The sequence below is a fragment of the Topomyia yanbarensis genome, chromosome 1 (genome assembly GCF_030247195.1).
Source record: "Topomyia yanbarensis strain Yona2022 chromosome 1, ASM3024719v1, whole genome shotgun sequence".
NCBI lineage: Eukaryota > Metazoa > Arthropoda > Insecta > Diptera > Culicidae > Topomyia > Topomyia yanbarensis.
The window spans coordinates 52,261,162-52,274,357 of NC_080670.1; the positions used below are offsets into that span (position 1 = coordinate 52,261,162).

Here is a 13,196-nt window from a genome sequence, read left to right on the forward strand (position 1 = left end):
CCCAATCATACAGCAGCGGACGGTCTACGATTTGCTTGCAGTCGGTTGTGCTCTGTTTCCATGTACTAATATCTAGCATCGTTTAAAGTGAATAACAAACCACTCGACGAGCGATGCAAACTGGTGGAATACAGACCCGTTGAGTGCTGTCTAGCCCTTGTTTCGAACAAGTTAACGAGTGGAATCATCGCGAATGTACGGATTCGTTTAAGAATACATATGTATGAATACAGAATAGATTCTTTCCTATATGACGAAGGATATGGAAAAACTTCATTTGATTCATTGTTCAAAACTTGACCAATGTAATCATTTGAAAACTTCTCCACCCAAGGAAGGCAGACGTTGTTTGCATAAGCGTTGTGTGGAGATGGGGTGAGCTTTCCAACCAGCATGATTGAATAATCATTTCAACTCGAAAGTCAACTACCTCTCAGGGCTATATTCTTCCACATTGAAAGAATTCCCATAGTTTTAGGTAAACAGCAATGTTTGGATTCACAATTACTTCTTTTCTATCATTGGTTGTAGTGTTAGACAGTTCAACGAAAAAAATACCAGATTCTACAACTTTAAAGTGAGTTAGATCCTTAAACTTTAATGTGCTGCAGTAATTCTAAATTTTACATTCACCGTAAGAGTACTAAAACTAGTGCTGCTGGGGAGCTTTCATTTTATCACGTCTATCCTGGTAGCTCCCAACGGAGTCTACCCTCTCCTTTCGGTTTTTGCTTCTGGCTAATGGGTCGGCTGGGTCGACAGCTGAAGCTATCCACAATATTTTGTAACATGTCTCATATTGCACTGTCACCGTGTGCCGTACTGTGGAAAACACGTGTAGTACATAAAGCAATCAAGGTAGCAAAGTGGGGTGCATATTTAGTGAGTAGTGGAAGAAACATGACCGGGACTGTGCGGTGCAGGGGTGCATTCGGTCCCACGGGAAGGTTTCGGATTCCTACCGTGACCTCGTTTGTGTCTAATGTATCTACATACTCGAATTTAGCGTTTAGGATTACAACAGCAAATGTTCGATTACCATGCGTCTCCCTCGGATGATAATTTTATGGAAACACATCAGCATTTACTTTGATCTCGTTCAATGGTAATTCATTCGATATCTTACCACTAGGTAAATAATCTATTCACGCGACTTTTTGATTGAATTCATTTACTTGCATATTTGCAATGCGGAAGAGTTATTAACACTCAACACCAAATAATTAAAACAGCAGTGACTACCCAAAATTATAGTAAAAAGTGATAATGAAAAACTGCGGAAGTTGGAACGATTATGTCGAATGATCATATATCATCATATTTTTTGTGAAGTAAAATACTTCTAACTGTTCAATATAGGGGGTCTCGATTCAAAATTCTGTGTCCGTACTTAGACCTGTGCGCCGCCGCGCCACGCCGCCGCCGCCGGTAAATTTTAACAAACGCCGACGCCGGAAGGTAGACCGGCGGCGCGCCGCCGACGCTTTTTCCCATAATAATTTTAACCACAAATCTAGAAACATTGTCTATTGTCCGTATATCCGACGTTAACTGATTCATGATTAATCACATATTGATGTTTATTTGGTATTAGTGGTTATGAATTAGATCACACAATTAACAAAGTCTTGATATTTTCTCGCAAATCATTACACGACACTCGGAATACAATTCATGGATCCATTCTTGCATCGTCAACTGGTTATGATTGCGAGCATATAAGTTACAATTCACCATTCGTGCGCGTGGAAATGTCCACAAAATAAAAAACCCTTCCACTTTCAAGATATAAGTAATGAAATTTACGATAATGTGACTGATCTTAATCTTTGCACGTAATCAATTTCACTGAAATACAGTGTATTATTCATCGATTTTTTAACCGATTCATGATTCCTAGTATGCTAGACACGATTACCCGTCGAGCTCGTGAAACTGTTCATGATATAGTTCATAAAGTAATTAATTTTCCACATAATCTTAATATACTTACGAAAACAATTTCAAGGAACTCAGAGTATTATTCATGGATTATTCGCTCTGCTCTTTGGTTTTGAAATTTCTATGTGAGAAATTGTGTACAAATGCTAGCAACCAGTCTCATAGGCGCGAGCATTAGATACAAGGAAACTACCAGGACCTGTAACCCTGTTATTCTTTTGTTAAGATTCAGTGTAATGTTCGGAATTAAATGAAACTGCGCTAAGCATCAAAAATACATTACTTAGCCACAATTCAAGTCCGTGAAATAATTAAGAAAACTATAAGACACGTGACTCTGTGTAAAAAATCCGACGATAAACTCAAGACTAAAATATCACGTTAACACGAAGAGAACTTACGAAAATCGTTGCACATCATTCAATTCTTGACTTTTTTAGTCAATAAAGTTAATACAAATCAATGTATCATCAAGTTATGAACTAGAATCATAAAAATATTAAGCATATTCAGACACAACCACCTACTAAACATTTGAGTATAATGCCATCTTTTTTGCGTGAACTAGTTTTTTGAAAACACAAAAATTATTTTCAATGCGAGGTTTACTTATCATTGATTGAATCATGACCTATTTTTAAAAAAAATTCTCGAAGAATAGTTGGACAGAATGATCTTGACTTTTCGCGACGCTGGTGCACTGATGTGGCGATGCGGAGGGTAAGATTTCTGGTCTCAAAAATTATTCATCGTGTGATCTAGCTCCACTCAGGAAAGATTTTCAGTGTCAGTTGCATCAATGCGGTATCACAGACAAAAAAGACGTAACACGAGATGAATTTTCATTACTCGTAGAAAAAACGGTCGTTTTAAATTACAAAAAATGCGAGCGTGGTGTTAGTGAAGAGATTTTGACACAGAGCTAAATGCGTTACTTAGTTTTCGCACCCACCCAAAAACGTTACCGTCTTTTTAATCTCATGCAAACCAAAACAATTCATTCTTGTCGAAGTGCCCAAGGCGGGAGTTGTTCACAATTATTTCTTAAGTTACAACACGATGCCGATCGCCGAGTAAGCTCTTAATAGGATGTTAGTAATTTAATTGATTCGGTGTATCGAATCTGACTAGATGTATGCAATGGATTCGAATTTGTTGGTCCCCGGATCTGCTGGAGCAATTGGCGGAGTGCAGGTGCTACGAAAACTAGAGATACGCTCAGACCATTTTCAATCAGACTTGTTTAGTGATCAGTTTCAACCCAACATCAAGTCGTGGAATTATTATGAATGATAGTAACTGTATATTTAGGTTTCGTTATGGTGTAGATCTGTATGACTTCAGCACATCGAGCATACTTTGCACTCTAGATAGAATCAAATCTTAAGATGAAAGAAAATGTGGTGCCGCGGAATCGTATGCGATATTTTGTACTTACAAGAAGTAAAAGTAAATGCCAACCAAGAAAATGAAGTAATGTGTATACTTTGAAAGGTCCTTACTAGAGATGGGCCATTCGTTCGCGAACGGTTCAAGTGAACTGGTTCTTCGAAGAGAATGAGCGAACGGAAGTTCTTTTTAAAAGAACGGTAGTTCTCAATTCTCTTCAAAGCGAATGAACTGAACCTGACCTAAAGCCGTTTGGCGAATTTCTCGGACCGATTTTTAGGCGAACGAATGAAAATGAACCGACTTGCCGTCCCACAAACCGCTCTCTGTGCTCTCCCAGAATGGAACCGGCGAAGAACGATTCATCACATTCTCTATTTCTCTAGTTATACATCATGAAGAAATCGCTACCCTTGATGAACTTGTTAAGCATACAGGGGTATAATAGTTTGGGAAGCATCTGTTTGGTTCCTCTCCAAGAATCGAATGTTTTGAGAGACATTCGCTAGATGCAAGTAAATTATCAGCTGAACGGAAGAACGGTTCATCTGAACTAGTTCTTTTTACAGAACTGTTCAGTCGGGAATGGTTCTTCGAAGTGAACTGTTTCGCCCATCTCTATCCTTACATGACCATTAAAAGTGACATTTCTGTGCAGTAATGCCATTAATGCCATTAGTAACGCCTCGTGTTAGGGTACCCGATATCTGTGGGATTCTTAAAGATCGACGGTAAAGCAGACTAAAATGAAACAAAAAACAATGAAACAACAACAAGAATTAATTTCCTCAAACAAAACAAAAACTATTTTACCGTTTTAATTTCCCAAACATAGAACAATAAATAATTATTATGGGTCATTGAAATACAGTCGTTACTCTGCATTCATTAAATTTGTCCATTGCAATCATTATTTCATGCGAAGTCGTAGTATGCGACATCGACAATTTTTCTATTTCGTTCTTTAAATTTTGCAACTGTAAAAATAGTCTCGCCATTCATTTATTATCTTGCATTTGGCAAGCAGGGTGGGCACTTGTGACGCATCAGCGAAATTAAATGCATTTCTTTCCATAAAAATAGAAATTCATAATGCATTCTGCGTTGCGTGTAAGACGTCAAAACCCTACAAAAAACCAGCCCTACATTCAACAAAACATCTAACAAAGTGGATCAGCGTAGGACGATTGTTAAACAATCTTTTCTGCGAAGGAGTGCAAAGTTGTTGCAAAAATGGAAATTAAATGCCTTTTTTTTTCTAATTTGAAGCAAATTTGTAATACATTCTGAAAGTGATCTGCCCTAGGTGGGCACTATTGGAGCTTCAGTTGAAAAAAAAAATTACTTGATATGATTGCGAGAATTCCATTTTGTGCAATGTGTTCAACAGATGTCGCTAAAACATTGTGAGCGATGATTTTTTTTAGAATTTTCTTCAAGCTGGTAACGTCTGTTTGTATGTGCTGCGAAGTCTGTTACCAATTTGGGAAAGGAATTTTACTGCCAAGAATTGTTTTTAGTTACATAGGCGTCAATATTCGTCACGCCGACACACGCCGGCGCGCCATAGGGTCCAACGGCATGACGCCGCCAACGCCGCCGCCGGCCAAATATGTCGCTTACGCCGCCGCCGATTAAAAATGCATCGGCGCACACCTCTAGTCCGTACTTGTTCTCGAATTTGTAATCGTTATAACTGCCGTTATACAGAACGGAATAACTAGATTTTTGCACAGTCTGATCGGACATATTCACAATTGTTTAACTGATTTCATTATAACTATTACTATAACGAAAATTTTTTAGGCAAGCTATCATTCTGAGCTCTGATTGGTTATTCACTGTTTGACTGGCCAGCGAGCATTTTATTGCATTGTTAATCCCGCCTCATTTAATCACTATGAACGTTGGTTTCACATAAGATAAATTGGGTGTAAGAAAATTTCTTCATTTGGTGTATGGTAATGATAAGCATTTCCCATTAAGACAATTTTAAGGACTTGTAAACCAGAAGCACATTTTCGTTTCGTTTTATTTATGTCTCGCAATATTTTCTCGATATGGTATTCACACTTAGAAAAAAAAAGAAAATTACATTTAACGTGAACAACACTGCGACGTATTTTGTTGTCTAATAAAGGAATTTTACATGTTTTGACATGCGAAATAAAATATTGTGTTTCTTTTGATGTAGAACTCGGTTGAATGGAGATGGAGAATTGTGAACAAAGCTTATTTTTACATGTTCTTGTACGTAAATTCAAGTGAATTGGGACGCTCCTTTTATGTGCGTCTTGTGAGATGTAAATATTTTTAAGTGTGTTGTTTAAACAGTTACAAAGTTGTGTAATCCAACTTCTAATATGTCAAAGAATTGAAAAGTGTATAGAAAAGCTCGTTAAATTTCATGGAAAAATGGATTCTAAATTATTGAATATAAAAAAAATTTTGGTTTTGGATATTCTGTAATCCGATTCTTTGGACCACACATTTTTGGTAAATGTATCTGTCATGCGACACATCAAATTACATCAGTTTGATGATCATGGACATTGTGATCAAGTTTGAAGTCATCTGGTCACATGGGGACAATTTATGACCGGCTCTGGTTATTCCGTAATACGGTTCTTCGGACCAAATAAGTATCGCCGTGTGTCTAAATGACCCAAAAAGTGATTGCTTTGTTCATAGATCATCAAACTGCTGTAATTTGATGTGCCATAAGAGGGGGGGGGTTCTATGGCGCATTTCGGATTCACTAGGTCCCCCAGAACCGGTGCCATGATACCCGGATATGGCCATTACGATCCCAAAGTGACTATGATAATGCCTAATTTAAAGTTAGACGTTGAAAAAGTAATGAAAATAGCATAAATGACCATCGGACAGACCCCACGGAATTTCTGTACGAATCCGGAACCTGTTATCCAACCTGACCAATATATACAGCCTAAAAAGTTGGATGAGCTCCCGCTCGTTTGCAAGCGGCTTGGCTGAAATCCGTTGACAATTACGAAAACTAGAGCGAATTAGGCACCTAAATTGATGAGTGAAAAGCATTGCAGGGACGCAAAAGTTAAGGAGGGTTAAGGGTTTCAGCGCGAAAAAAAAACATTTTTTTGTGATTTTTTTAGAAATTTGGGTGAAGCGAAGATTTTTTGCACATTCTGTAATTTTTCTATGCACAAATATCAACAAGCGACTCGGTGACGAAGATTTTGTAGAACGTCTCAGGATAAAACACGATTTGCGGTGTACACTGCCGTTCAAAAACTACTTAACCGATATATTTTAAACTCTGCATATAGATTCTATGTATAACATACCTAACCCCTGCGTTGAGTTTTCGAGATAAAGATTTTTCAATCAAGGGTTTTTTTACTCATGAAATGGCGGAATTTTCGTGAAAAATTGCATTTTTTTATTTTAAATGAGTAATGATGACCATGATGACTCCGGGATCCTTGATGTGAGAGTGTCTTGTAAGGCTCGAGTCGAACAAATGGTAGATAAACTGTGTCGAATGGCGTTTCCGCGTGAACATACAGTTTGAAGAAACTCGGCATCGGTTGGTTGGTCATGTGCAATGTAGTGTATGCATCGAGAGAAAGTAGGGTCCGAAAAATGTAACGTGTTTGTCTAATATATTGTAGTATACAAGTTGTACGTCCATCTAATCTTTCCTGAATGAGTCTATTTAATGTGTTTTTTTCTCTCTATGCGACACTCAAAAAGCACACGGGAATATGCAAACAACCACATGGTTAAAGAAACGCGAAACACCCGATAAAAAAATGCGTACAATAACATACAAACGCTCGAGCGTTTCGCGATATTATAAACCCGTCGCAAGCGCGATCATTCATGCATAGCAAACCCCAAGATATCGCTATCAGAAAAAAACGTCTCGGAAATTAAGTCGACGTGTCAGCACATACGAATTTAGAAGCGCGTTATCAACCACCAATAAACAACGCTCTCGCACAATCATGCATCGTGCTCGACCGGGAGCTCCCACTCTAAAATGCGGAACTATACACTAGACTAGCGGATCTCAACCTTTTTCGTACTACCGACGCCTTAGAAATCGTCCTGGGCTGCTGCGGATCCCCACGGATGAACATCGATTTTGTATACTATCAATATGTTACTATCAGTTTATTTGGAAACAAGACTTGAAATTTCAAATTGAGCTCTGAAAATATATTTTTCTTCACGGACCCCCAGCAACGACCTCATGCCCCCCTGCGCACCCCAGGTTAAGAATCACTACACTAGACAACAACTCTCAGGGCACCATAGTTAGAAACTCCATTGTCTTCCTCCATCCGCACCGTAAATTTAAAACTAAACACGTGAAGTTATACACACGCTAGCATACACGATATAAGCACAGAGAAACGTTTGTGGCCTTCGCGATATTACAAACCTGCACGCAAAGATTCAATCAGGATCATCCGCGCATACCTATACCATATGTTCTCTAAGCCTGCACTTAGATAAAACGTTTAGTGAAATTTATAAGAATTATGATGCATAAAAATAGCAAAACTATGTTTTCATAAGATTAATATGAAAACATAATATTTTTATGATTTTCTTAACATTTTATAATGTATTATATATGCCAGTCGTTTGAATTTCATACGAGCATCTTATAATTCTCATAAACATAAGAGAAATGTATAACATTGTCTTATGAAAAATCAAAAATACCTTATGGAACATGAAATCATAGCAAACCTATTATACCAAATAAATGTCGTTTCATAACATAATCTAATGATTTACATATGTGTTACTTGTGGCCTAAAAATGTGCGATATTCCTGTGAAATTCTCTGTATTTTGTTGCCTGAGTATACATAAAACGCTCCGGTGATCAAGTCCATATGTTAGCACTTACGAATTCATAAGCCCAGTCTCAAGTGCGATTATGCCACGTCCGTTCCTACGTGATCATGAATCGGTCATGTCTAGAAGCCCCTACCTTTAGTCCAACTCATTTTCTTCTAGATCTGAAAGCATACACTCGAAATAGCAGTTCGTGTGAACATTCAAACGCCGTTGTGCATATGCAACCGGCTACACTGCTATACCAACAAATTGGTACACGCGAAGTTATATACACGCGACATACACTTTTGCGCGATCAAACCCTTTAACATACGAACGTTCGGACTCTGCGCGATAATATAACATTAACCACAAACGCGAACAAGTAATTGCGTCCCGGATTGCAAGAAAACGGCTCGATCGACTTTCATGATATTGATATCAAATTAAAGATAATTTCAAGTCCTTCAATGCACCTGAAAAATAAAAATATCACTGTTTTCGGCTAAAATATAATAAATTTTTTTTATTGTTTTTAACCCAAAATAATAAAAACAATATTTTTTACATTTTTATGTTTACATTCGAGAGCTTGGCGGTACCTTTAATTTGATATAAATATCATGAAAAACGATCAAGCCGTTCTCTTGCAATCCGGGACGCCACCTGATGTCTATTTTGCGTGTTAATATCTCTCAAACGAACGAATATTTCTTAACGAAAAAAAGCAAAAGTTTAAGCCTATAACATAGAAACTTTTTTAACCATTCGCAAAAATTTAGTATGATTTGATCGTTTACATGATACACCTTAAATTAACGCGTTTTATATCTACGAAGTTATAGTCGCGCTTTAAAGTTCTATTGCACAAACGCATGTTCCCAGATGAGCATGAATCGGTCATGTACGGAAACCCCAAGCCTCGGTCCTAACAATCTAGGTCCATGTCTTCAGTTAGACCACTAGCTCAAAAAATACGCTCATATAAACTAGACAACAAGTTTCAGAGCGACATTGCCGGTAACTCTAGAGATATGGGGAGATTCACTGAACCGTACAATCAAAAATAAACACAAGACTCGCGGTTCGCGAGAACATTAAAAAACCCACGTGAATATGCAAATGTCCACAAAGTTATACAATCGCATTTATAAACGCGAAAAAACAAACGCTCGAACACCTCGCGATCATCCACGGAAACCAACGCCCATGACCACGTAAACAATAAAACCCCGGAAATCAAATGATCGTTTTAGCACTTCTAAATTTATAAACGCTATCGTAAGTGCCAACATATAAACAATAAAACCCCGGAAATCAAATGATCGTTTTAGCACTTCTAAATTTATAAACGCTATCGTAAGTGCCAACATATAAACGCTCGTTTCTACGCGATTGTGAAGTCTCAACGCCCTCACATCTGAACCGTACACTCGATATCACAATCAGAATCACGGCCCGCTGCAATTGGCATCATACAGTGTATTATGGGGGAAATTTCCCGTCTCGTCTGTAACTGTGAGGTCACTCGCGATAAAAAAGTTCCATCTAAAGGACAGTATTACACCTTGGACATATGCAAATTTCGGTACAATGAAATATTCAGTTCAACTAGTTTGGGTACCATCACAAGGAGCAAGAAAGACTTCGCAACTCTGGATATGTTCCGAGATGTTCGATCTACGGTGAATGACCATCAAACCCTAGAACGTTACACTTACTTTTTTTACCTTAGAACGTTGCACTGGGGTACAAACGTATCCTACGTGTTTGATCGCAATTGTCGCGGGTAAAAATGCAAACAAAAGAAATGTATATCATTTTCTTCGTTTTCAATTACGAAAACAGCTGTGTAGGTGAAAGTACGGATCTGATTGAATCTTTGATACATAAATTAGCTTGAAAAAAGTGATAAAAACGCGGTTTTGACTTTTTTCACAAAAATTACTATAACTTTGCAAATTTTCAACCGATTTGAAAAAAATCAAATGATTCTAAAAGTCGAAAGAATGGTCTAGAAACGTTATAAAATAGAATTTTGAGATTATTAAAAAAGTGCAACTATTTGGAGAAGTGAAAGTTGAAAATCAAAAATGAAATTTTCTGGAGAATTTGGCAACCCAAAACATAAGATATTATATTATAGTATTATAATTGGCCCATAATACCGCCGTGCTCATGCTGTTTGACAGGTCTTTCAAATGGGTTCAACCTTTGAATCGCCATGGTCTGGTAGATCCCATATAAAACCATATTTTGATCTATTGATTGGTTAATGAGACCATTGTATGATGTTTTGATGGTTATGAAATTTGGTACATACCATATTTATGATCTTTTCAAGGGGGTTGTGTGGTGTTAGATGCCATTCTAAATTTGCTCGGGTTGTGATAGTCAAGGATAGGAAGAATCGCATCGTTTTACGCTCACTCAAGGCTCCTGCGCACTCACCTACCTCCGATGCTTTATTCTGTTTTTCTTGTTTATGAGTGTGTGCATCTGTTGAGCGCCCGATCGGCCAAAGCCAAGTGAATATGGTATCTCACATGTTCGTATTTTTTCTCTCTTACGCTCACCTTGGATCGCTGCGATTTAGATTCTTTCCGATACTTGTTCGGAATTGTATCCGAACAGTGATGAGCGGATCCGTTCGGCAATGCGATTCTTCCTCAAAAATTTGGATCGCGATCTATGTTCGCCTAAATCGAAAATCGATTCAATTCCCACCGCATGCGAGCGGGAGCGGTGCTAGCGATTGTTTGCATTGACGCTGCTGTGGTGTTTTGTATCGTTGGAGTGGTGTAGTGGCAGTCGAGTGCATGTGCGTGTTTATAATTTACAAAGCGAGCATATTGTCCCGTTGTATATCGTTGATATTCCACATAGGTATAAATGAATAGCGGACTTTACGCGTTCAATATTTTTAATGCACATCAATCCAACTTTGTCATACCACAATGGATTATTGAACGCTTAAGAGCCGCTAATCATTAACAGACTTTGGAGTTTTTGTTTTCAAGACAGTTTGATGTTTTGCATTATTTGTAGTATGATAGTACAGTAAGTTGACTTTGTGGCCAAGCCGGGGTGCGTGGAATCGGTTTCTTTCACTAGACTGTTCAGAGTGATGTCATGTGGATCTAATTCGGAATTATGAGCGGTCAAGAATGGATCTGGAACGTGATGTTCCGGGTACGACGATTTATCCATCTGTTCTAAATATTGTTTTCCCGATGTTTTGATTGCTTATCCTTTTTGTGGTGCTTTTTGTTTTTCTTGCTGTCAATCATCATATATACTAGTGAAGAATGTTTGATTCAGCATCTTGTTTGTGTTCCATATTAGCGGTCCTTACACGTTCAGTTGTTTTGTTAATACTGCAGCGTATTGACAAGATTATTCAACGTGTAATGGAATGGAGGAAGTATTGACGATATGTGTTTTTTATGTTTCTTGGAGGCTGTTCAATGATAGTACAGTAAGATTCCGTTTTTGGCACGTTCCGATTTTTGCATGCTCCCTTTTCGGTACACTCAGATTTTGGCAACAAATGGGTTCCGTTTTTTGGCATTATTATTGTTGTACATAATAGGTCTTTTAAAAATGGGCAATAAGAAATTTTTGCGTCAATTGATATCACATTTTACTTTATTTCCAAACTTGGGAGTCATATTAACCCTTAAAGGCGCAAATATTTTTTTTTAATTTTGTGAAAATTGTTTCATAGTTTCAATACATTTCTGTGATAATTTTGAGTTGTTTTGCGTAATTTTGTTTTAAAACAGCGTTATGCATTTAAGTGTTAACTATATTTTATGCTATACGTCTTATATTTATTGATTACAATGCATAGAAATGAATTATTTATGTATAATATAACTGGTAACAGTGTAATTAGTGTCTGACGGAATCAATTTTTATAGTAAGACCCAGAGTCTGTGCACTTTAGGAGTCAAATACAGAGTAATGCGCTACACTGGATAATAAGACTATTTTTGGAGAAAATTTTCAAAAGAACCTTTTGTTTGTACAGTTGAAAGTGATTTTTACAACAAAAATGGTTTTCTTCAAACCTAAATATCTTCAGGTATTACAATTCGATTTTCAATCTATCGAACTCGGCCACTAAAAACATGACGACAGTAACGCACCGGGTGGAGATATCCCAATTAGCTTCGACAACGTTAGTGATTTTTACACAAGTTGAACGCTAAAGATGGACGTCTGTTCTCTGTGGTATGTGCTTATATTTCAGTAATAAGCTACTACTCAATGTTTACTTTCCGAAGCACAATAGAATTCCCCTAGAATCTTTGCAAAAATCCAGTTGCTTGGAAAAGATAGCCGAAGACTGTAAAAATAGTACAGTAATGTTTCGATTATATCACGGTCGGTCTGTATTTTAGCGTGATATATTCAAAACAAACACATTACATTCAAGCATTAACCCATATATTTCTATAAACAAAAAGTAATAAAAAGTTAAAGTTAGTCAAAAAGAATAAATCATAGTAGGGTAATGAGCCTATTTCTGCCATGTTTCTATTACACTAGTTTACAAGAAAAATGAAGCTTTAAGAAAAAGTATTTTTTAGACTAATTTTGGGTCGCTGAACACGAAACCAATATTCATTTTTTTTGTTCAAAGAAGCGATTTTGGGATTTTCTCAAAAAACTCGTTTTTGAGCACTTTTTGTAGTTTTTAGTCAATATTTCTTGTCAAAATCATTCAATTAATTTTGTCAATATGCATGTTGAAATGTGCCGAGATGCCCTTTCCAAAAACATATAATATGTGTCGATTATATGGTCGGTGTTAGGTCAGACCGGACTAAGTGACAGTGCATTGATTTCGAGAAAAACGCGTTTAAAGTTTGAATCGCAGCATCCTTTACATAATAATTGTTTATTGTTTGATATTTCAAATCTGGTAAAAGTGGAATGTAGATGAAGAAATTCTTTATCCAGTGCTATAATTAACTGATTGGTTGATGTTTTGCAACTTAGTCCGGTCTGACTTAACACCGACCA

General features: G+C 37.2%; 1 protein-coding gene across 2 annotated transcripts in view; it reads left to right on the plus strand.

The window, feature by feature from the left end:
* Nucleotides 1–13,196, plus strand: part of LOC131677609 (E3 ubiquitin-protein ligase RNF19B-like) — a 162,846-nt gene that overhangs the window by 137,270 nt on the left and 12,380 nt on the right. The window lies entirely within an intron of this gene.